Genomic DNA, 26,865 nt, shown 5'->3' with positions numbered 1-26,865 from the left:
ATGCGACTACACTTTACCTTTTGTTCAAAAACATCATAAATCATAAAACTATGAGAAGTGACTCAAAACGACCAAGCAGCAACTGCCCCCCCCCAACTTGCACGCCGCCCGCAGCACCCTTTGGGGAGTCCCTGCCCTCCGGGCCCGGCCCGGGCCCGGCCTCTCCCCTCCCCCCTCGCTGTCTCCTCCCGGTCTCTCTGCTGTCCGCGGAGCGGGCTGTCAGCCGTGGCCGGAAGGCAGAGGCCGCCCGTCCAGCCCGGGCCCGACTCTGACGTCCGCTGGGCAGAGCCCGCACCCTGCCGCGCCGTGCACTTTCGCCGCGCGAGCGCTCAGGCACAAGTTAGCAAACAGCCCGAGCGGCAGCCGCCGTGATTCAGCAGCGGGGCCGGCGGTGATCGCGGGCCTGCCGGGCCGAGTCCGAAAAAGGTCACCAAGACACCGCGGGCGCCACGCCCAGCCCGCGATCCAACCCGCGACCCTGCCGGCTGCAGCGAGACGGCTGCTGCTTGCGGGCCGGGCGAGGGCGGGCAGCCAGCCGGCCGGCTGGCAGGTCCTACCTTTCCGGGTCTTGGGGGAGCTCTGCTTGCTCCGGGCGCTGGCTCGCTCTTCCTCAATCGCAGCTGCTATCTCGGGGTTGTCTTCCCCATTGTACCAGACCAGGAGCTCCTCGCCCGGCGCGATTGGCTGTGGGGAGAGAAGAGACAAGCACCGGGCCAATCAGAGAAGAGGTTGTTGGCAGAGGCGGGGCAACGCCTCGGCAGGCGGGAGCTGCACGCCTATGGCAAACAGCTGTCGGGCGGGCTCGCCACCAGCAGCGCACGCTGAGGTGTTGCGGGGGAGGTGGCTCCACGAAGGAGGGGGCGCTTCCGGGAGGAGGAGCTCACAGCCGCGCGCGAGGAAGGGGCACGGCCAGGAGGAGGAGTCTATGAAACGGCCCCGTGCAGAGGTTCCTACGCAGGGAGGCGATCGTGGCCCCGCGCGGGGCTCCTACCGAGGAGGAGGGGTTCACCGCCGCGCGCCCTGCCAAGAGGAGGCTCTCTCGGTCACGCGCAAGGGGCTCCGCAGGTGAGAGAAGCCCAGGGCCCAGTGCCACAGGATGGATGAAGGATAGGCCGGCTGTGGATCGCGGAGGCTCTCATTCAATCCCCAGGCGCTTCCCCATCTTACTGCTCCAGTCCCCGAATCCCCCATGAGAAGAGAAGACACAATATGGAACCTCTTTCCGCACAAAATCCGAGTGAATGAGAAATTTAAAGCACAATTAACAAGCAGGTGGCAGCACATGATTCTGATTCCAAAAGCAAGCGAAGCCTGGTGTTGAGCTGCACGTCTACCCCTGCCCCGCTGCCCACGTCACAGAAAGCTAAGAGGAGGCAGCACAGGACTGTGCGCAGCTCTCCTCCGGTCAGCGAAAGGGCATTACGACTTTTAAACACAAGGAAAGCACCACCCAGGTATAATGTTCCTAAAACTCAGAATTCTTCCCGGTCAGTGTGACTGGGAGAGCAAAGACACACCAGTAGATTACACCTACAAGACCCTGGGGGCGCGGGGGTGCTGAGTGGAGAGATGGCCTCTAAACAGAACTGAGGAAAAGAGCTTCTTGGTTTCTCTCTCATGGACTGACCTGATCAAAAAGTTGCAAGAATAACAATGCAGGTAAAATTCCATCAGAAACCCACTGAATAAATAAGAATTCATGACTCAATACTAACATAAATGAATGAACAAGTAGATACATACAAAGGAAAATTCTTCCTTAAAGTCCATCACAAGGAATCACAGTGAAAAGAGAGAATCAGAAAACTGCCCCCTTGGCAATCTTCGTTGTACAACTGATTCAGGGAAGACTCACCAATGGTGAAAGTCTGAGGAGTAGCACAATTTGCATAGGCTCAAAATATCTCCTAACAAAATACCTATTAATTACAAGGGGAAAATTGTGTTTTCCTAATGTGACAAATGAATATCATATGTCTCTTGGAAGGATACACAAAGAACATGACATTGCTTTTGGGAAGATTTCTGCCCAAAAGACATAAATGGAATTTATTCATGATGAAACCTAAGACATTCTATAAAATAGCCATTTCTCCTTGAAACTGAAAAGTAAGCAAAGACTAAGGTATTGTCCAAGCTAAGGAAACTTGATATGATAACTGAATACAACAGTATTCTTACAATGAAAACAAGTAGAACAATTGACAACATTTGAGTCAGGCGGACCAATTAAAATGTTGTCTCAATGCTAGCTTCCTGATTCTGATCATTGCACTATGGTTATGTAAGAGAATAATCCAGGTATTTTGTTTTGCTTTGTCTTTTTTTTTTTTTAAGGGGAGGGAAATTCCATCTAAGAGGTCAACAAATAGCTCCTCACGCCAATATAACTTCTAGTATAGATAAAGTCCTTAAAAACAAGTTACTATTAAATAAGATAGTGCACCATAATCAAGTGGTATTCATCCCAGGAATGCAAGTTCAATAGTTCAATATACATAAATTGATAAACATAATTCATCACATCAATAGACTTAAAGAATCATATGCTTATCTCGAAAGATGCAGAAAAAGCATGACAAAATACAGCAGCCATTCATGTTCAAAACACTAGAAAAGCCAGGGATAGCAGGAATATACCTCAACATTGTAAAAGCTATATATTTAAACCTAAAGCCAACATCATTCTAAATGGAGAAAAATTGAAAACCTTCCCTCTTAAAACTAGACAAGGATGCCCTCTTTCACCATTTCTATTCAACATAGTCCTTGAAAGTCTAACCAGAGCAATTAGACAGAAGAAAGAAATTAAAAGGATAATAAAAGGAAAAGAAGAACTCAGACTATCCCTATTTGCCAAAGACATGATTCTATATTTAGAAAATCTAAAAAACTCCACCAGAAAACTTATAAAAGAATTCAGCAAAGTAGCAGGACATAAAATTAAAACCAAAAATCAAATTGCATTCCAATACATCAGTGATGAATCAACTGAAATGAAAGGGAAATTAGAAAAACTATCCCATTCACAATAGCCTCAAAAAAATAAAACATTTGAGACAATCTAACAAAACAGATGAAATACCTCTACAATGAAAATTACAGATCACTAAAGAAATTGAAGAAAACCCTGGAAGATGGGAAGATCTCCCACATTCCTGAATAGGCAGAATTAATACTGTCAAAATGGCCAGACTACCAGAAGCACTATATAGATTCAATGCAATTCCTATTAAAATTCCAATGACATTCTTTATAGAAATAGAAAAAGCAGTCACGAAATTCATTTGGGAAAATAGGAGGACCAGAATAGCCAGAGCAATCCTTAGTGAGAAAAGCAAAGCAGGAGGCATCACAATACCAGACCTTAAGTTAAAATACAGAGTAACAAAAACATGGTATTGGCACCAAAACAGACATGAAGACCAATGGTACAAAACAGAAATACAGTTTCATCATATTAGACAAAGGTGCCATAAACATACATTGGAGAAAAGACAGCCTATTTCAACAAACAGTGCTGAGGAAAGGAAATTCATATAACAAAATAAAATTAAACCCCTCTCACCCTGCATAAAACTCAACTCAAAGTGAATCAAGGACCAAACTCAACTCAAAGTGAATCAAGGCATTAATTAGACCAGAGACACCCCGCCCACTAGAAGAAAAAGTAGGCCCAAATCTTCATCATGTCAGCTTAGGAACTGACTTCCTTAACAAGACTCCTAAAGCGCAAGAAGTAAAATCAATAAATGGATCCAGGCGAGATGGCACACACCCGTAAACTTGGTGGCTTAGGAGGCTGAGCCAGGAGGATTGCAAGTTCAAAGCCAGTCTCAGCAACAGTGAGGTGTGTTAGGCAACTCAGTGAGACCCTGTCTCTAAATAAAATACAAAATAGAGCTGGGGATGTAGCTCAGTGGCGAAGTGCCCCTGAGTTCAATACCTGGTACCAAAAAAAAAAAAAAAAAAAAATCTCCAGGATAGATAAAGAACTCAAAAAACTTAACAACAACAAAAAAAAAAAAAACAGAAAAATCAATAAATGGGCAAAGGAACTGAACAGACACTTCACAGAAGAAACAAATATATGAAAAAATGTTCAACAATTCTAGCAATTAGAGAAATGCAAATTAAAATTACACTAGCATTCCATTCACTCTAGTCAGAATGGCAATTATCAAGAATATGAGTAATGAGAGCTGGGGCTCAGTGGCAGACTGCTTACCTAGCATGTGTGAGGCACTGGGTTTAATCCTCAGCATTTCATAAGAAGATAAATAAATAAAGTAAAATAAAGGTATTGTGTCCACCTACACAATACCTTTATTTTAATATAAATATAATCATTACTAACATAATGATAAATGTTAGTGAGGATGTGAGGAAAAGTGTACACTCATACATTGCTGATTGGACTGCAAATTGATGCAACCACTCTGAAAAGCAGTATGGAGATTCCTCAAAAACCATGAAAGGAACCACCATTTGATCCAGTTATCTATCCCACTCCTTGGCATATACCCAAAGGATTTAAAATCAGCATACTATAGTGACATCAATGTTTATAGCAGCTCAATTCACAATAGCTAAACCATGGAACCAACCTAGGTGCCCTTCATGCCCTTCAACAGATGAATGAGTTTAGAAAATGTGGTATATATACACAATGGAATATTACTGAGTCATAAAGAAGAATGAAATTATGGCATTTGTCAGTAAATGGAGACTACCATGATAAGTGAAATAAATCAATTCCAAAAAACCAAAGGTCAAATATTCCTTCTGGTACACAGATGCTAACTCACAATGAGGGGTGGGGATAGAAGTTCACTGGATTAGACAAAGAGGAATGAAGGGAAGGGAAGGGAGGGAGGAGAAGAATAGGAAAGACAAAAGTAAGATGAATCAGACATGACTTTCTTATGTTCATATATGAACATACAACCAGCGTATCTCCATATCATGTACAAACACAAGAATGGAAATTTATACTCCATGTATGTATATCAAAATATATTCTGTCATGAATAACTAAAAAGAAAACAAGCAAATGTTAATTTGTTGCATTCTCCACAGAATTCTGTTTATATAGTTCAAATTTCAAAATAGTCTAAATTCTTCAAAATATAAGAACCAGCCACTGTTTCTTTGGCTCCCCCAAGAATGGCTAAAATCTGCCACTTTCTTATCTTTGAATCAATATTTTGTGTGAGGCACTGGGTTCACTTTTCTTTTTTCGTGAATCAGTTAAACCTAAACCAAAAAATCTAATTTAATAATCACAAATGCCTTTGGGCACCCTGATGAGCTAATTTAATAATCACAAATGCCTTTGGGCACCCATTAGCTTCATTTATCTTCTTGTTACAAGTCACAAATTTATGAATATGGTGGTATTAAATAATATTTGAAATGCCTAGGGTTCTAGGAAGTAGTTAATTGTTAAACAAAATCAAAAGTAAAACAAGAACACAGAAAGGAGGAGTGAGGACAGCTGTGTTCTTGATATATTCCTCCCCCAATGAGAGTAACCAGGACCCTGGTTGAAAACTGACAGTTTCAGGGGATCACCAGGAATAAGCGTGCCTGCCTCCAAGGCTCCTCCACCCGGCCTGGGCAGACTGCCTGCTGCACTGGCTACTTCACGGGGGAGCACGCCAGCACCCCCAGTTACTCTTGTTGCTGCAAAACACACACTATGAAAACACCAGAATCCTATTGCACCTGAAATCTAATACAAAATTTTTAAAAGACTATTGGGCTGGTAAAGCACTTCCATCAAGAGAAACAACAACCTGATTACAGAATAGCTCTTAAAACTGAGATGTTATTATACTATGGAGCAATATACTTCCCAACTTTGTATTAAAGCAGCTACACAGCATTCCCTTATGAAGAAGGGAATACATACATTTTTAAATATATATATATTTTTTAAATCAAGGATTGTTTTCTTCTGTACTATGCTGTTTTCATTTCTGCACTCCTTAGAATTTTCAAGATTTACACAAAAGTTCTATCATTGTAAGTACAAATCCACATTTTTAAAAAATGAAGTTGAAAGACCAACCAACCTTTTTACATACAATTATGCTTCATTTAAGGATGAGATACATTCTGAGAAATGTGCCATCACGCAATGCCACTGTGGTACAAACCTCACAGAGTGTGCTCACACAGACTCAGGCACTGTGAGGTCACTGACTGATGCCATCGTATGGCGGTGCATGATTGTACTGTATTTTGTTGTTAAAGAAAAAATTAAAACAACAAGACTTCAAACCCTTGCAACTTTTCCTTTGGATTCAGGCAGTCTTTATAAAATCAAGCACTCTCTCTTTTCTAAACATCGGCATATATAAACCTGAAATTTACCAGACCAATTAGGAAGAAGCAAGGGTCCCTAATATTCCTGATGCTAGATCAAATAAGAAAACTGCTCCAGAATCATTGGAATACCCAAATTCATACACACTTATCCACCCAAATCCATTCCCCAACATGATGTATAAAAAGTCATGAATCAGATCTCAACCTCAAACCTTGAACGAGTGAACTGAGCCTAAGACTAAAACTCATACTTCTCTCTCTGTGAGTCATGAGGCCCCACCTGATCTGGCCCCTGCCCACATCACCTCCTACTATTCCTCCTATTCCTCTCCTTCCTCCAGTCACATCAGCCTATGTTCTGTTTCTCTAAAAAAAAACACACAAAAACAAAAAACAAAACTACTAGTGTATTCCTCCTTCAAGGCCCTTTGCTTCTACCAGCCCCTCTTCCTGGATCGCTCTCCTCCAGATCTTTGTGTGGCTGTTTCCTTTCTAACCAGGGATGGAATTCAACCTCTTTCTCAGGAAGCCTTCCCTCGGCCGGAAGCCAATCAGCCTCTCCCTACATAGTCCTCCAGGGCATCTGACTGTCCTCAGAGCACTTGCTTCGATCTGGAATGATTCTATCGACTTAATTACTTGTTTATCTGCTTCCTCCCCTATAAAATGGAAGTTCTCTGACACTAGGACCTTGTCTGTTCTGCCCACTACCCTAGAAGAGTACCCGTCTGCAGTGCACACTCAGTATCTGTCAAACTACTGAGTAGATGAATAAATGGATAATAGGCTTGTTAACTTTGAATAATTTTTAATCAAAGTACCACAAAACTAGTGTTGAGATTTCCCAATTATCTGGGTAGAATGAGAAAGTGATACAAAGCCCATAAAACATCACACGTAATTCATTCACAACACCTACCCCACAGAATGCTTAATCCAGAAGAATACAGTTAGACGATCACCAATAAGGAATCTGAAAGGCCTCATGAACACTTGAGTAAATATCAAAGGTCAGGACTGGGGGAGGTCTGCAAAAATCAGAACTGTGTTATTTCTGACAAATTTAGGTAAAAATGATAGTAGCACAACTAGTTACTTCACATTCTGAGTAATTATGTTGGCCTAAGCTACTACATATTGGATTGCTTCATCTTTACAACAGGTATATGAATTAGTATTGCAGGTTGAGTATCCCTAATCCAAAAAATCTGAAATCCAAAATGCTCCCAAAAAGGAATCTTTTAGGGTGCCATCATGATACCACAAGTGGAAAATTCCACACCTGACACCTCATGTGATAGGTCATAGTCAAAAGGCAAGCACACTAAAAATATTGTATAAAACCACCTTCTGTTTATGTGTATATGAAACAAATGAATTTTACGTTTGGAGGCATGAAAATGGGGGTCTCATCCCCAAGTTATGCAGATACATACAGATACTCCAAAATTCAAAAATATCTGAACTTCAAAACACTATTAGTCCCAAACATTTCAGACAAGGAATACTCAACCTATACTACTACCACCATCTTGATAAGTGAGAAAACTAAGAGGAATGAAGGAACACCACATGCCACACGTCTAGAAGCCAACATTTGCTCACTAGGTGGTTTGCTCTAGAATTCCCACTCCTGGCACACACCACATCACCTCAGCAAAAACGACAGCTGTCATTAACAGCCCTTAGTTACTGGGTGCTTCTCTATCCATGTTCACCCAGGTGCTCATCACCACACTCTGTGACCTGTATCTGACCAGGAGTGAGCTAGGGCACCAAGAAAGGACATGGGAGGGCCACAGGGCTAGGGCACCCTGGCTCGCCGTGCCCAGGCGGTGTGGCCTCGGAGTTCCCCCTCCCACCCACTGCCCTGTGTGGCTTCTCAAGGTCCCTGCAGTCTAATGTCACTGCAGGTCTGCTCTTGAAGAGAACAGACTTTAGTTTGAAGCCTAAAGAAGTAACTGCAGGGCCACCTCCCAGGGCTCGTGCTCCTTCAGAACCTCATTCCCACGGCCTGGACTGACTGACTGACGCACAGTCACCTCCTGGCCTGCGTTCCATCTCCACCAAGATTCCACCTCACAGATTCAACCAGGTATCTCTCACCTAGGTGAATTTGTAAAACAGAATGAATTCTTGAATCACATTTAGAATCCAATTTCAATTCCGGTGGAACAAAACTGCAGTAATACCTACCAGAAAAGCATGCTGCTATAATTCAGCAGAAAGAAAACAGGAAGCAAGATTTCAGAAGTCACATATGAGAAAGTAACACACACATACAATTCCTACAAGGGCTAAATGCAAGGCCATGGGTATAAATGAAGTAACGGGCCCTCCAACTGGGTAGCAATGGCAGGAAAAAATGTAGCAGAAAAAAAATTGAACAGTTACCTGCTTAATGGCCAGTGACAAAACTCAACCTGCAAAGCTGGCCTGTACCTTCAGTGTTTGCTCATCAAGACTTATCAACTCCATAGAGACAATTATTTTTACGGACTGTCCCTCAGTCTATATTTAATGGAAGCAAGTGAATAAAAACAAGCTTTCCTTACAGCAACTTTAGCAAAGCCATCTATTCCAAACAAGCAACAACCATCGGCCTCTACAACCTCAACATTCCACCTTGGAACAATTCCATGCATGATGTGTAGACCTGTCTTCCCCAAGACCATGACCAGTGAAAACAAGGAAAGAGATGCAGTCTTGTTGGTGGCACACCTGACTTGCCCCTTCTCACCTCAGTGATTAATGTCTCCCAATAAAAATGTGGCAAAAAAACACAACATTCTGTGTAATTTCTATTCTGAATAAAACTTAAGGAAAGGAAAAGCCAACCCAAGGCTTCATTGCTTCATTTACATTGAAGACTATGAACATATGAAGACTTTGAACCCAGCATCACCACAACTATTGATGGCTTCTTACAGTGGAATAAATCTGCCAGTCAGCCAGTTTCCGTGTGTCCTGGGAGGAGGGGAGCAGCTGCCCCACGCTTTATTCACAGTATCCAGAAAGACACAGCATGTGATTACTCAATCCCATCTTCGTGTTTAGTTAAGTTCCCTGACATACATGAAGTAGAGGCAACCATTTCTTTACCATAGGACCTTGAGTGTAAAAATGAACCACTTCAAATATAGTCCTTTCAAGGTCAGAAAAATAGTTATTGTCAGTCACAGCTAAGGACCACATTTAGAAAACACATGCAGAGTCACTTGCAGTAGACTTATTCCAACATTGTTACCTTTAAAGTTTTATAGTAAATGGCTCTGTTGATTTCCAGTGGAAACAAATTTTGCTCCTCTCCTGAGCAAGCCCAGTTCACATATCGCAGCCAGTTCCCCTTCTCCGGATCAGTGGCATCGATGCTCATCCATCCCAAATTCGGGTAATATACCTTGGAAATGGGGGAAAACAACCTTTGTTAAGATAGGAGTACTTACAAGTATCTTCATGTTCAATGTTTAAAACAAGTCTTCCTCATTACACACAACTACTCGATAAAGCATTTTACAGAAACAAAATAAGTGACAGAGAAAAGAAAAATACCAAGTAAAAACTGAAACTCAAAACCATGTGATTCCCATTATTTTTTTATTTGGGCCTGCTTACTTTTTCCCTTAAACAGAAGGAGCTATGTAACTAATATACTTGATGATCACCAAAAGCTTTGCAAATACATGCATAAAGGAAGTGACAACTACATTCCTGAAAATGTGACTTAGGACTGTGAAGCTTGAAGAGTGCTGAGCAGGGCAAATCCCCATTCTCAGGGTTGCTCTGCCACTCCAGCAGGGGGGCCTGGCCCTGTGGGTGACCCAAGTCAGTGGGTCTTTTTCTGGCAGGATTGACAGGGACTTCAGGAAGTAAACACACACTGTAAACCAGTCACGAGGGTGATGGAGCATGATGCTCTGCAAACTCAGCCAGCTCTTACCACTCTATCCAGGGCTCCTGTCAGGACTAAGGTGCCATGGGTCACACTCTAGGAAACATCAATGCCTTCCAAAAACATACTGAAAATTCAGCCCTTCTTTGAGAAGTCACATCAAATCCACTCTTGCAGGAAGCGTCCCTGCAAGACCCTTAGACAATTTCTCCCAGAGAGGCTTCCAGCGCTTAGCTAACATTCCTTCTTGTATTTATTTATTTTTTGTGAAATACCAGGGATTGAACCCAGGGGCACTTAACCACTGAGTAACACCCCTTTCTGTATTTTATTTAGAGACAGGTTCTCACTGAGCTGCTCAGGGCCTCACTATATTGTTGAGGCTGGCTTTGAACTTGTGATCTTCCTGCCTCAGCCTCCTGAGCTGCTGGGATTACAGGCATGCACCACCATGCCTGGCAACATTCCTTGGTTTTAAAGAACATCTATTTTTCAACAATTTTTCACTTTAACTTTTATATATGCAATACATGTACACATTTTATTCACCAAAACTAAACTGCAAAACACCCACTAGGCACTGAAAGAGAAACGCAGAGAGATAAGAACAAGTTTTTTATTTTCCTTTTAGGAGGAAAGAAAAGAATCTACATGCCATAACTCTTACCATGACTCCCACCACTTGCTCCTCCTCTCCTCTCCTCCCACGTGAATCACCACCCATAGCTGCACTGTTCCTTCCAGAACAAAGCACCAGCCCCTACCTGATGTCCTAGAGGCCTGGCAAGCAGGGTGCAGCACCCACCCTCCTGGGCAACTGCCGGGGCTCGGGGCTCATCAGGCACGACGCTCCGCTGCCCACCACTTCCTGCTTCCTCACTGAGCCCCAGGAGGCTCATTTACTACTACTTCTTCCACCACGTGGAAACCAAGGCTCAAAAGTCAAATGACTTTCCTTTCAAAGTCACTCAACTGCGGACAAAATGGGCTTAAACCCAGGTCTGCAGAACCTCCAAGACCCAGAGCTGCCCCTACCACCCCCATAAAAGTGCATCCCTCCCTCTCCTCAGCACCCAGTCTTTCCACCTCACTTTTCCTACCCTTCCAGGTGCTAGGTGCAGTGCAGTATCGTCTGTCGCTTCAGTTCCTTGTTCAGGGCCTGTCTCTCCCACTAGAGCCTCAGCACCCTGAGAAGGCATCAGCCTTTTCTCTTGTGCCAGTGCCTCCAACATCTCAACCAGTGCCTGGCATACAGCAAGGTAACAATAAATGACCACCCGAGTGCATAACCACCACCATCCAATGAATGCCTACTGTGTGGTGGGGACTGTGGCAGAACCCCCTCTGCAGTCAGTTTATTTCATCATCATAAGCACCAAGGTACATATTTTAACTGCCATCCAGCTGTGAGCTGATTCAAAACTTGACTGCTCAGAAAGCAACCACCTGCACCACTCTCAAGAGGTAACCATGTGGCATCAGGCTCCCTTGCACCTCACTGTCATACTCCCTCTCCACATTCCTCCCCTTTGAAACAGAGTAGCCTATGTGGCAAGAAACTGCATCACAATGCAAAATTCAAACTTAACACACCAAAACAGCAAAAGCTGCTTTCATTTAAAATGTTTCAGAGACACACGTGTTCATAATGTCTGCGGGCACAGTAAAATAAGGAAAATGGGGTGCGTGGTGCTTGAGTATTACCAATCCATCTTAGTTATTGTTCACTAACTCACAAGGCATTATTCCCCTGGACCGGAGAGAAAATGCCCCAGGCGCAGAGACAAAGTCTTGTTTTGATGTATCCCAGTGCATGTCAGGGCCTCACTGGATCCCCACCTGCATACTGGCACAGCAACCAAGATAGATCAATGGGACTGCAGAGACAGGCATGGCTGCCAGCAATCCCACAGTGTGGAGGAAGGCAGCCACATCCACCTGCCCACACAATGCGGCTCTGCTGGAACTTCCTAGCTCTCAGGTCAGCACAGACCTTTGTGAAAAGCAAGCTGTTCCAGTTGAGTGAATTCTTTCTTTGTACATAACTCCCTGTGCTTCAAAGGGGACTAAGGCATCTTCTAAGTCACATTGGTGTGCAAAAAGAAAATACTTAATTTTATAGAAAAAGATGGACACTTCAATTTTTTAAAAATAGGAAAACAAGGAATTCACAAAGGAATACACATAGCCTAAAAACCTCAAAAAAGAAACTTAATGATCAAAAATAATTTCAAATTAAAAGTTTTCATTTATTAAATTGTCAAAAATTATTTTTAAGGGAAAAAAAAAACATATTGGAAGGGTTGTATGAACACATTCTCCCAAGTGCTTACAATCAGAGAACAAACTGGTATAATTGTTTTGGGTGGAATTTTAGCAGCACTTAACAAAAAAAATCTTTCAATATATACACATTCCAACCAGCATGCAAGCTTAGAGGAATTTATTTTAATCAGACAGTTGAGCAACTGTACCAACACTTATGTACAAGGCTGTTCCCAGCAGTGTGGTTTACTACAAAACCATATGGAATCAGCTCAGAAAACTATAATCCGTCAATACAAAAGAGTACTAAGAAGACACTTAAAAGTTATGTAAGTGATTAATCGGATTATTTCCTGTGAGACACTGCTATACCCAAGAATTTTTTAATGTGATACATAATTTCTGTAACTAAAAGAAAATAAAGAATAAAGATAACAGGATATTGTAGAAATCTATTTACCAAGATACATAATACATTGATGATTGAATCAAGCTATTATAGAAAGAATCAATTACATGATATCATTTTGTCTTAAACATATAACTATATAAGAAAAAATTCTTAAAACTTAATGAATGAAAACACAATAGTGGTTTTCTCTAAAAAGATAAATGAGTCATAATTTTTACTTTTTTCTTGTTTAATAAGAATTGTCTATACCTTTCCACCATTGACTTAGTAGAATCTGCATGGCAAAAGAGGGAGATGGACCGGGAGGAGCACATGCTCTTCTGAACAAAAGCCTAAGTCTGAATGAAGGTAACCAAGGCCTAAGTCAAAATCCTCTTCATCATCATCATCACACAGATTTTAAAAAGCAGCAGCGCATAGCTTTCTCATTTTACTGAGCTTAATCTTTTTTTAATATTTATTTTTTAGTTACAGGTGGACACAATATTTTATTTTTATGTGGTGCTGAGGATGAAACCAAGTACCTCATGCATGCTAGGCGAGCGCTCTACCTCTGAGCCACAACCCCAGCCCGCCTGAGCTTAATCTTATACCTAGGAACTGGGATGAGAATGTGCTCTTATACAATTCCCATCTTAGTAGGTCAAAGCCTGGTTTCCAATCAAATTAATTTTAATGAATGACAAACAGAACCTACCTCCAAAATGTGATCAAATTTTGCCTCACGTGACTACAGATCACTAGACTTCAAAAGTGCCATCCGCCATTAGGCTGGAAAACCAACTCCAATTTCCTCCTTTCAGACAAGACAGGCAAAAACAGGACGAACTTCTACCCTCACTTAAACCCACAAATGAAACAAGATAGGCTTCATGTAAGAAGTCTACTTCCAGATCTTTACAATAACCAGGAAATACTCAGCTTACTGGATCCTAAGAGAAATGTTATTACATACAATTAACGATTTTTTTTTCTGACTGAATCCACAAAACAATCCCTTTTCACAAAATAAAGTTCTGTTTATGTAGTATCAATGCCACTCTACCAAGCACCAGACTAGGGGCGTTATGAGTTATTTGTTTAACCTTCATAAGAATCTAAAGATAATCTATGAAATACTAAGTCCCTTTCCTAAATGAGGGAAACTGACAATGGATAGGCCACTATAGTAATCAAGTCAATAAAAATCAGAGCCAGTGTTCAAACCTGGCCCCCTCATTTTTTTCCTATATCCTACACTAAAATAAAACAGTATATAAATAAGGGAATGGAGAGAAAGGTTCCCTTTTGTCTTGAGGGGCGCTCTCAATTTACTTCCTGTCTTCCCTCCTTACAGACCCCCTTGAGTCTCTTACCTCCTATGTTATCTAGGCCTACCTCCTTTCTGCTTCCATCACTAATCAGGAAGCAGGCACCAACTTTGTGGAGTGTCAGTCTGATACCACCCAATTTCCATTGAATTTAATCCTGTCATTTTGAAATTATCATAAAATAATCTAAACTCAAACTTTAGTGCACATACCAATTTAAATACACATTCAAATTCATTTCTTTATATCATTTAGAGAAGATGTGCAGCAAACTTTATCATTTGTTACTTTTTAAGTGCATTAATTCACCTTGTAAATTTTAAAAATTCTCATTCATTTATGCAAACATACCATCATTCACATCCTCAACTGTTTACCTGCAAGGAACCAACTAACTGTGACAGAAATCACTCCCAGAATTTAAGGCAACAAATAAATCTTATATTGTATCAGCTCTCTTGGTGAAAGAGTCTATTTTCATGGGAACCAGCTCCCCAGAGTCAGAGTCCGCAGTAGCAAAGCCTTCTCCCTCCACTCTTCTCTGGACCCCTTGCAGCACAGGAAAACTGGTTTGCCAACACATCAGCCAAGAGACAGAGAATCTCCTGGAAGCCAGATCCCCATTTCAGTGGCCGTGGTGTGCCCACACTGCCTAAGGCTCCTTTTCATATTTCATCTCCTTGAGGATCTAGTTTGCTTGACTAGTTCTGTTTCCCACTTGTACTGCAACTACAAAAAAAAAAAAGAATTTTTATTCTCTATGATCAAATGTTTTTCTTCAATGTTTGGGTTCAACTAATATTTTTAAACTGAGCCAGAATCGTCTTAAACTACTAATTTCATAAACATATTCCAATCTGCAGTCAAGCAAATCAACGAGAATAAAGAAAAAGAAAAGGGTAACCTAAATTTGGTGTGAAAACATTTAATAAAAGTTATATCTTATATAAAGAGAATTTATTAAAACTGCTACCTAGAAAATACCATACTTCCTTAATATGTTCAAATTCCAGTCATTTTTCAATAATAGAGCTGGATATTTGCAGGTCTTATTATGGATTACAAAACTTTCACCCCACAGAAGTAACTTTCTGGGGAATACAAAAATGGACCTTCGGTATCAACTACTTCACTCTTTAGATTGCTTTCAGAGGGCAGGGACTTTTAAAGAACTACTCAAATGTATCACTATTTTCTGAAATGTTCTAAACATTCTGGAATAAAAGAAGTAAGAGAATCCAGTCAGTCATTGCACATTTTACCATAAGCCTGTTACTCACATAGGTGGAATCGAAAATACACACTTAAAAAGTAAATAGCTTAGCCTTTCAGACCCTTAACGCACAGTCTAACATCCATCTCTATGGAGCAAGCCACACTGACTGGACCTCTCTTTTGAAATGACTCTCAGTAAGTTTTGGACTACAACCACACAAATGTTCTGAAAAATATCAACACAAAAGATGATCAATAACTGCTAACTGGTTCATAGCAGGCCCCCAATCAACATCTTCTGGATAAACAAAATAATTTATTCTTGAAACTCTTAAGTCAGAAACTCTGTGGGCCTGTGGGCCAAGGATGTTTATGAATTCCATAGAACCCTAGAAATAACACGCAAGCTCCTCTGTGTACATGTGCATGTGCATGTGCATACTTTCTGGGGAGACTTTCAGGGAGTGCTATGGTTAGAGTGTCTCCCCAAAGGTCCATGTGTGAAGGCTTGGTCCCCTGGTTAGTGGGACTGAGAGGCGGTGAACCTGTAAGATAAGGTGGGACTTAGTGTGAGGTCCTTAGTATTATTAGTGCCATGCCCTCAAAAGAAAATGTGGGGCCCTGCGGTCCCCTCCCACTCTGCTCTGGTTTGAGGTCTGAGATGTGACTGTTTTGTTCCTACATGTGTGCTCACCATGATGTGCTGCCATATCTGCGGGATGCTCTTTGCCAACAGGAAGAGAACTGCACAGGCAATCAAAGGGGGCTCCTGATGTGACTCCAGGGCTACCAGCTTACAGACATCCAGCAGCCCAGGAGGTCAAGAATTTCTGATTTGTGGTAAAATTTAGGTTATTTCTAGTAGTCCTTCATTCCATGAACATGTCATCAGATATCAGGTATCACCAGCAGTTCATAACATGACAAAAGTTATACACCAAGCCTTATGTTCCAGAACTTAGGACAGGGCCTGGTATTTGGTAAAAGCTTAACAGATAGGCACTAAATAGGTAAATAATAGGATCCCAAAGAGAAATTCCTTTTTGTCCTAGACCAGGCTGACAATCTGAGCACAGCTAACTTGCTCAGAAATATCAATTAATCCTCTGTACTTCAATGTCCTCATCTGTCCTGGATTTCCTGAGAGAAGAATGTGATTGGCTCAATTGTTTCCATGACAACCAGCTCTGCAGCCATCCCACTTCCCAGCACCACTCACTGAACGTTTAACACCAGGCACTTCCACGCTAGCTCACTCGCTCACTCCTACCCTCCTCTTCCTCACACACCAGCCGGGTTAAGCATACTTTTTCCATCAAGGATTATGCAAAAAATATTTTCTGCTTAGCAGGCCAGACACAGTTTCTGTTGCCACTGCTTAACTCTGCCATTATGGGACAAAAGCAGCCACAGATAACATGTAAACAAATGAACAGAGCTATGTTCCAATAAAACTTTACTCATGAACTAAAATTTGAATTTCACAAAATGTTCCTATGTCACAAAACATTTGAATTTTTCCTACCATTAAAAAATGTAAAAACCCTTAGTAACTCCAGGGCTTAAAAAACAGGGGGCAGGTTGGACTCCCCCAAAGATCCAGACCTTTCCTAGGAGGCTGCTTTGACACAGGTTCAGAGGCTGGAAAGCAGCTGTAAGGGCTCATTGACCCTTTCTGAAAAAAGGTTCTGCAGAATCAGCTAGCTGACTTCTCTCCACTCTTTCTTCTTCCCTGCAATTTTAACTTAAAAGTGACTTGAAATTAAAAGAATTGAGATAGCAAGGTTTATGCCACACTCTTGCTAATATTTAATTAATCGTAATGGTTCTGACTAATAAAAAGTGCTTTCACTTCATTAAAAAATTAAAGTCTTCTCATCTCAGAGTCATTTCTCTATCAAGTTTAATTGACATGCAATTCTACTATTTCCCTTCATCCTCCTGACTCAAATTTTGCCTGAATGAATAAAACAAACAGAAAGAGTGAATTATCAGATTTCATCCATAAGAAAGGTTTTTAAAAACTATTAAAAAGAGCCAGGGGGCTAGGGATGTGGCTCAAGCAGTAGCGCGCTCGCCTGGCAAGTGTGCGGCCCGGGTTTGATCCTCAGCACCACATATAAACAAAGATGTTGTGTCCGCTGATAACTAAAAAATAAATATTAAAAAAAGAGCCAGGTGTAATGATACACCCACCATATGAGAGACATTTAAAAAGCAGACAGAAAAGCAGAGTTAAAAGAACGTTCACCAAGACATTCACAGTGGTTATACCTGCGTGCCAGGAGATGGAATAATTTTTACCTTCTTGTTTATTTTTCTGTACTGTTTAATTGATTTTGCAATGAGAATGTATAAAGTTAAAAAAAAAGACTTATTAGAATGTACATCACCAAGAGTGAGACCTAACATAAACTAAGAACTTTGGGTGATAAACATGTGCCAAGGCAGATTCAATAACTATCATGAGTGGCCCAGTCTGGTGTGAGGTACTCATGGTGGGGAAGGCTGTGCTTGTGTAGAATGTGGGGGTGGGGATTAAGGTTTGAGAGCATCTCCCAAAAGCATGTGTTGGAAACTCAATCCCCAATGCAACAGTGTTGAGAGGAAGAGCCTGATGGGATGATGCGAGCTCAATGCCCTGCAATGCCTTTGGCCACGTTGAGGCAGCAAGAAGCCCTTCAGCATGTAGTTCCTAGATCTTAGACCTCCTGGCCCCCAGAACTGTGAGCCAATAAAAAGCATCTATAAATTGCCCAGTCTGTGTTATTTTATTATGGCAACATGAAACAGAACAGGATAGAAACATTTATGTATTTTCAGGTCAATTTTTCTGTGAAACTAAAACTGCTGTAAAAAATTAAGTCTCTTTAACAAACAGACATATTAAAAGAATTCTCATTCAAGCAATTCAAAAGTTCTGCTCGCTAGAAGTAATTTGAGTACCACAGAAGTCAAGTGGGAAGGCTTTTATCAGAAGTGGTTTCAAAACACTGCAGATTGCTCAACACTTGGGGTAGCTGGGAGGAGTACTGCACACAGCCCCGCCTGCCAGTTCACTAACGTTACCCACCAGAAACAGTGAAGAATGCACTCTCCTCTTCTGAGCACCTATTTTGTGCATTCACCCTGAGCATACTCTACAGCTTTTCTCCTGTTATTTCTGACTCAGTAGAATATTTTCAGTAAAAGCTTAGAGGACATAGTGCAGGTTAGATTACCAAGGGCTCCAGAAAAGCAATTTAACACTTTGTCTTAGATAAGCTTTAAAATAAGAGTTCTAAGCCAGTTTAAGGGCCTTGATGGAAGAACACATACCAAGATAAGAGTCTGATGATCAGCACTTGTTACATTAGAGACATTCTGATGCAAGTCTGAGAACAAGACCAGAATTGGAATAAATAAATGGGAAAATACTACATTTTTATCTTTTCAATACATTATAACCTATATTTCCTATAGTTCATCACATGCATACTTGTATATCACGTGCAGGCGTATATATACATACACCTTATTTTTTAAAAAAATATCTTTAATATTTTTTGTAGTTATAGATGGACACAATACCTTTATGTTATTTATTTATCTTAATATGATGCTGAGGATCGAACCCAGGGCCTCACACGTACTAGGCAAGCACTCTACAACTGAGCTACATATAACCCCAACCCCTACACCTTTATTTTTAAAAGAGTTTAAAAAAACAAGAGGCCTAAAGTCCATTATATCAAACATACACCCTATGGTGGGAACTAAGTGAATGAGATCCTACAATTTCAATTGCTGAAAAAGAAAGCCAGCCTTAACAACCAAATCCGTAAGCCTGACTGAAGAGAACTGTCACCATTTTAAGAATTTACAAACTATGACTAGTATGTAAGTACAAGTATCTTAAATTAACAGCGTAGTAGTAACAAGTTCATAGTGCAAAGTGAGTCCCTAATATCTCATGGTTCCAAATCACAATTTTTCAACAATCTACTGTCAAGTCAATACTATGTATGAATTTCAGTGCAAATCAAACTCAAAATTCACATAAGGCAGGAGTAATCATTTACACATTATGCCTAACAATACAAATTGTTACACTGGGAAAAATAGGTGCCCTTAACTTAAGCTTAATATGAATGGCATTTGTTCAAACTTGGCATTACATACATAGAACTAGAGCAAGCATTTGCTGGTACCTTGACATTAACATCACTGAGATTAGTGTTTAACCTGGTAGAGCATGTTTGTTAGTTTCCCTTGATAAACTTTTAAAATTTAAAAGTACAGTTTATTTTGGAGCACTGGTAATGACATTTTTAAAGAGACAGGCACTCTTCATAACCCAATTGAGTCAAATGTATGAAAGATGATATATCATGAGCTTTGTAATGTTTTGAACAACCAATAAAAAAAATGTAAAAAAAAAAAAAAGAGAGAGAGAGACAGGCACTCTTCAGCAATTAAGACTTTTTTGCCTGGGCAGTTTTCCTACAATTGCAAAATTCCCTCACCACAGAAATAGTTGAATGATAAAACACAAGGACTCTCAAATTATCTTAAAGCCCCTGGGTTAGTTCTCAGGAGGTGCATTACAAAAAATTCACAAGAAACAAACCCAAAATGATGAACAAACATCAGACCAAGTTAAGAACACTGCTATGGCCTTAGAAAAAAACAGCCACACATTAAGCCTCCCAGTGCCCAGAACTTCTGGAGGAAGTGCCCAATATTTCCTAGCCATGTTTTGCTTTCAGGCTTTCAGATCTTAATATGTGAGAAGCAGATGTGATTCAATTTAAGACAACCTAATAGGAATGCTTATTCAAAAAACTTAACTTGCTTTTAAAGGAGTCACACCACAACCCTCCAATACCTGAGGAGCTGGAACAGGGCACTGGTCTGAACTACAATCAACATAAATGCAGAATTCACACAGAATACCTACAGAATGACACTGACAAATTTTTGTCTTCTCAACTATCCTAAAGTGATTTCTTTTAGTATACCCATTGTTTAAATTGAGGATTTCACTGCTGAGGTCAGGTACCCTGCTCAAAGTCATGAAATCAGAAGCAGGATCTGAGCCCAGTCAATGAAAGACAACAATTTAAATGCCCCACTTTAAGGCAGGACAGATGGCTCCTGACTCTGCATCTGTATTCCTCAAGCCTGGGCCTGTTTCCTGGCTAGTTCTCCTTTAAAAGGGGCCTGCTCTTGCCCTGTTCCATTTTCCAGAACTGTTGTGAGATCACAAAATTAATTAATGAAAATCTTCCGAAAAATTAAATGCTTTTTCAGTTTGCCATGTGCTAAATATAACCAATTCTAAGTATTCCAAGGATACAAAAATTACTTTCTAAAATATAGAGTAACCAGTGTTTTCTTTGCAGCCACTTGGAGAGTCTTTTATGGTATATATCTAGTGACACCTGTAAAGTGACAAACCACCACACAGGAAGTTGAGGTCTTAGTTGCAAAGTAAAACACCTGGACAGTCAAAATAAAAAAAAACAAATTTGACGTTTATTGTTGAGGACAGTCAAGCAGGTTCAAATACAAAAATACATTATCAGTAGAAGTCTGTACCCAGGAAACACATTTTCTCTTTAATAAAAATATTCTTGATTTTAAAGAACATATTAAAATGATTGTTTTAAGTTCAAAATGAGAAAACCTGAGAGAACAGGATCATGATGGCTTTAAAATGTACAGAACTCTGATAAACAAAGAACCAGAATTCTTTCTTACCTCCCACATTTATACATTATTCTTAACCTGAGATCTTTTTTTCTTATCACCAACAAATGGCCCAAACTTTTTGCCTTTTAAAATTGGTTTAGTGGCCCAGACACCTAGAAAATAAAACCAATATTTTTAAATGTATTGTGATTATTTTAAAGATTGAAAGCATTGAATGAAGTCAATTCAATTTCACGAAATAGTTAAAAAGCTAGATTCCCTAAAAGTAAGATAATGTTAAATCAACTGAGATAAATCAAATTACATCAAATCCTCAACAGGGATTTTTATTTTTCTTCTTTATACTTTTCAATATTTTCTAAATAGGTTTAAAGAACCTGTATTGTGTTATAACCAGAAAAGGTTTTATATTTAATTTTTCCACGTAAGATTGCTCATATAGTACAATCACAAACACTTCAAAAACAATAACAACTGAAGAGAAAAGATATTAGAATGGAATAAAACTAAAACAATTTAAACTTTTCATGCCAGTCATGGCAGTGCACACTGGTAGTCCCTGCAACTCAGGAAGCTGAGGCAGAAGGATCACAAGTTCCAACCTCAGAAACTTGGTGAGACCCTATCTCAAAATAAAAAATAAAAAGGACTGGGGATGTGGCTCAATGGTAAAATGTTCCCACGTTCAAACCCTAGTATCAAAATGCAAGTAAATAAAAAAACTCTTCATTTTACATTTTTACGGATTTCAAATTTTCTCCACTAAATATGACTTGTTTTTATAAAGAATTAGAAATATAATTTTATAAGCAAATATTTTTTATATTCATTTGACATTCATTTGTTTACAGTGGAAAACCTCTTCTCTCTAGCTACACTTCCTGAAAATGTAGCTCCTGAGACAACTTGTTTTTTAGAGTTTCAAACAATCAAAATGCATGCTCATCCAGGTATGCCTAGGATTGTTTCTATCTTCTGTGTACAGATCATAAGCAAATGGATGCAATGAAAAAAGCAAGTTGGTGAATCAGCAGGAGCCCAGCCTGGGAGTCAAGAAACTTGGCACTCAGGGCCACTCTGTACAGGCTCCTTCATTTTCTAACCTCAGTGTCCTTATGTACAGAATGGAGTAGAGGGTGGGCCAGTCCTGTCCTGAGAGGACATATGAATTCCACTTTTCTGTAGGTCGGCTATGAACTGCATTTGATGACATGCAGTTAGCAAACAATATGCTGAGCTATAAAATTAATTCCTTTCACTTATACAAAATTAACGCTTTTTTTGTTTGTAGTTGTAAATGGACAGACAACTTTATTTTATTTTGTTTATTTTTATGTAGTGCTAAGGATTGAACCCAGTGCCTCACACATGCTGGGCAAGTGCTTTAACACAGAGCCACAACCCAGCCCCAAATTAACACTCTTAACTGTTCAGCAAATAAATTTTCAATGAGAATTAGGAAAACATTTATTAAAAATGTACTCACTACATATGTATATAAACTATAATATCAGAAGTACATCTTAAAAAATAAAGAAATGGGATATAAACATGATATAGTCCAAGACATTTTGGTTGGATTTTTAAAATTTACCTCCTTAGCCTTCTATAAATAAAAATAACCCAATACACACAAGCTTGGCTTGTATTCAATGAGAAACCATACCAGAAGATTCGGACACACCGGGGTCATGTCATTCATTCAAAGATCTACTGAGAGTCCATAAAATGCTGGTACTGGAGACAAAAAGGCAAGTAAGAAATGAAGGTACTCACAATCAAGGACCAGGACAGACGTAAAGACAACCACAGAATAATGAAATAAGCAAAATAACACGATCATACAAAAGCCACATTGAAGACAGAGAGAAGAGAACACCACATCCTGTTGGAAGAAGCCCAAGAGATGCAGGGGATGCCTGGAAGAGTCAGCAAGGATGGGGTGTGGGTGTGTGCCTAGTTTTGTTTTTAATAATCTATGTCTCTTAAGTCAGGGCAAATCCACTGCCCTTGGGTGTGCTGCCTGCCACCTCACTTGCTCCCACAGGACTCTGCCTGCTCTGCTGCCCATCTCTCTGAATGCAATACTTACCGATCCGGGTCTTGTCAACAGCTGATGGGAACAGCCTCACTTCCTCCGGAAGTCCTCGCAGCACATGTTCAGGTACCTCAGCCAGGGTCTCAGCAGCTGCCAGAGGCTCAGGAGCGTTCTGCAAGTCAAGACGGAGAAGGATCAGAGCAAAAGGAAGAAAGTACAAGTAGTGTTTTGTTGTATTTTGTTTTTCTATCTGGTCCAATAAGTAAATATGCAAAAATACAACTGAAATCTGAAGTGGGCAAATCCGAAACAATGATGCTAAGCATTTGGAAAGTTACTCTGATGCCTATTTGTTAGTGCCCAAAGGAAACCACTCAACCTTCAAGCACATCTGTGTTGATCTATTTTGGTTCTGCCACTGCAGCCATTTTCAAAATACATGAATCTCCAGCACCATACTCCTTTTTAAAGTGCAACAGAATCCTACAGAAAAATACATCTTAAGCTTAATTTAAAATCAAAAGTTACCAGTAGCTATAAGCACATTTTGAAAATAAAAATCAACCCTCCCCACTTAAAAGAATAACTGTAAAAGCTACACATACCATAAAGCCTGTCCTGACTAATCTGCCAGTGCCTCACTCATGCATCCCTGTAGCGACCACACCCAACTTGACCACAACTCACATATTCTCCCCAGGAGCACTGCACTCTTCCTGCAGTCCACACTGGAGCTCTGACTTTCCAGGAAACAGGAGCTGACCACTGTATGCCAACCGCTAAACAGTAAAGCCATCCCAACATCCCAAGGTACTAGGAAATAGAGAATTTTATACAACTATTTGTCAAAGTTTGGAAGAATTCATCATAATTTAAGACATGTATGGAAGGATCTGCGCCAACTGGTAGAGCATGACTATTACATTAAAAATAATTTTTAAATTGATGGAAAACCAAGTGTCTAGTAACTGGTACCACATAAACCCTAAAGAACTGATTTGTTTATCACACCCCTTCTAAGAATGATGAATTTTGTAGTATGAGTATTTTATTTCACTGCAAAGAAATGTTTCAATGATTTTCAAAGGAGCCGATGTAGGCAAAAAAAAAAAAGTTCCGAGCTAAAAAGATTAATTTTTCCCAACAACAATGAAGCTTTTATAGTTTTTAAGAATGTTCATGTGCCAAGAAAATAATATCATCCAAATTTGCAGATTTCCAATATCTCAACCTTTTTTTAAACATCAATAGCTGCTTCGAGAAATAAATCTCCCAGTCATATTGACGGTCTGCTCCCTGGCCTGTGTAGACAGCCAGAAAGTCTGCAGGGGTGCACAGACCAGGGTCACCTCTTGAGCAGGGTCAAGACACCAGTGCACAAATGCTCGGCTCTGCCTGAGTTCCACCTTTGTCTTTTTTTTTAATATTTTTTTAATTGTAGATGAACACGATACCTTTATTAAATTAATTTATTTTTATGTGGTGCTGAGGATCGACCCAGTGCTTCTCACATGTGAGGCGAGCGCTCTACCCCTGAGCCATATCCCCAGCCCTCTACCTTTGTCTTGTCAAAACCCTACACAGGCCTTCCAGACCCTGGGAAAATCAAATTGTCCCAGAAAATGGCCTCATGGCTTCAGATTACCTAAACTGTGAATAAAATTAGGACTGACATTTCTCACTTCTAAATATAATATCCCTGTTTTTACATTTTTATTCTGTAAGCTGGGTTTTTTTATGTGGATAAAGTTTTTCCAAAGGGGGAAAAAGGTGTTAAGTTGGTAATTATATCCAAGGATACATAATGATAATAACATTGAAAAATTAAGTGATATTAACAAATACGAGCCAGAGTCGTAGAGGCACTGACCATTTAGTACAGAGGGAATTTTCTTCCCCTTTCTGGGCTGTGATCCTGGTCAAAGACCTGGCACCATCTGCCATCCCCAGGAGCACTTCCCTGAAAGGACAGCGTCTGCTAGCCCTCTTTCAGGCACTGCCACAGTAACAGGAGTAACAGCTCCACAAGACATTCTGCAGACTCCCTTGGTGCAAGGTCCTGTGCTAACAGTCTTCCACGCTTGATGGAGTTTACCCCAAACAGTCCAAGGGACAGGTGCTACCAGTGCCTTCCTGTCCTGCCCCTGACACACACTAGAATAGGAAAGTGGGACTCAGGGAAAGGGACTAAGTTGCTCAAGCAAGGCCGGAATCTGAACCCTTGTCTAACTCTGGAGCCCAAGTTCACAACCACTGTGGGATCTGCATTTAAATCTCTGGAATATAATCTGATAATTTCTGTCCTAAAACTTCCAGACTTGCATGGAAAAACTCAACAGAAGACTTCCTACAGAAGACATGGCCATGCCCACAGGAGACATGAAACTCAAGAACAAGACAGAGACCACAGAGACTAAAACTTCTGAATCACCTATGAATATAAAGAACCTCAGCAAAGTTGTCAGGCAAAAACAAGAAAAAGGAAAATTCCTATGGCTTTGCTTACCTGTTTAGGTCAACCCATGATTTTTCACATGGGCTCATACAATAATAGGACTCAACTATAACAAGGAACCTAAGTTCACAGCAACCCACTCCAGACACAGTGGCCGTGGGCCTCTCCTCCCACCTCCCCAGCTGCTGGACTCTCCACAGCAGTGGGTCTGACTGCAAACTCCCTGGAACATTCTTAGAAAAAGTAATGACTTGAGAAGTAGAAGAGGGGAAGTTGTGGGATGACCAGCCTATAAAGAAACACCTTCTAGCTTTCCTTACTTTTCTTTCATAGTTCTTATTACATATTTTAATAATTATTTGTATAATTATGTGTTTAATGAGTGCCTCCCCTGGGAGACTGCCGTGAAGACAGATGGTGTCTGACTTGCTCAGCACTGGGTTCCCAATGCTTAACTCTTGCACTAAAGAGTCATAATTTGATCCTGGAATTATTCCCAGATTGATCTTATGTAAAAGACACTGCAATACCTACTCAACATATTAATAGATTTCTGAATTCCTGCTGGGGCCGATGTTCTGGGCATCACAATTGGACCAACAATGTGTTACTGGGGAGGAAGACAGATAAACTCAAACACACACACACACAATCACACACACACACACACACACACACACAATGCCTGATCAAAAGAAAAATCGAGCATGAAAAGGGGACTCAGTGTTGGAGCAGGGATGGGGGTGCCACTCAGACAGAATGCTCAGGACTCTAGAAATGAAAATGAAAAGGGACTTGTATGGTGACATGGAAGGATACTCAACAGCAGGGACCAGATCCTAAGTTAGGAAGGAGCCTGGTGTGTTCTGCGAGCAGTCCCACAAAAACCCAAAGCATCCAGGGCAAAGGAAGTGAGAGAAGCACTTAGAGGGGAGGTAGGCAGAGCAGGGCTGCAGGCCACTGGCTATTTGCGAGTGAGCGGGAGGAGTGTACCATCAGAGAACAGAAGGCCAGGATCAGCAAGGGGCACCGAGCTCCCTCCAGAGCCTCCCAGGACCTCTCTGTGGTGACCCAGCCTCCTGGCACCCTGACTTGCTGCCCTAATACAGGCACATTCCTGGTTTAGAGACCCTTAAATCACTGACAACTGGGACAGAGGTGTAAGTTGAAGGACTTCTCTACTCCCCTGTGACAAAGACCTCAAGGAGGCCTCACTCTTTCATGCCTAATGAGTACCGTCTCCAAACACAT

The 26,865-nt window shown here is 40.8% G+C and overlaps 1 pseudogene; it reads right to left on the bottom strand.

The window, feature by feature from the left end:
* Positions 1–219: 219 nt before the first annotated feature.
* On the bottom strand, positions 220–26,865 carry LOC143640272 (PR domain zinc finger protein 2-like; annotated as a pseudogene).

The sequence above is a fragment of the Callospermophilus lateralis genome, unplaced genomic scaffold, assembly GCF_048772815.1.
Source record: "Callospermophilus lateralis isolate mCalLat2 unplaced genomic scaffold, mCalLat2.hap1 Scaffold_160, whole genome shotgun sequence".
NCBI lineage: Eukaryota > Metazoa > Chordata > Mammalia > Rodentia > Sciuridae > Callospermophilus > Callospermophilus lateralis.
The sequence above is the reverse complement of the archived record's forward strand: the minus strand, read 5'-3'. Positions and strand labels throughout refer to the sequence as shown.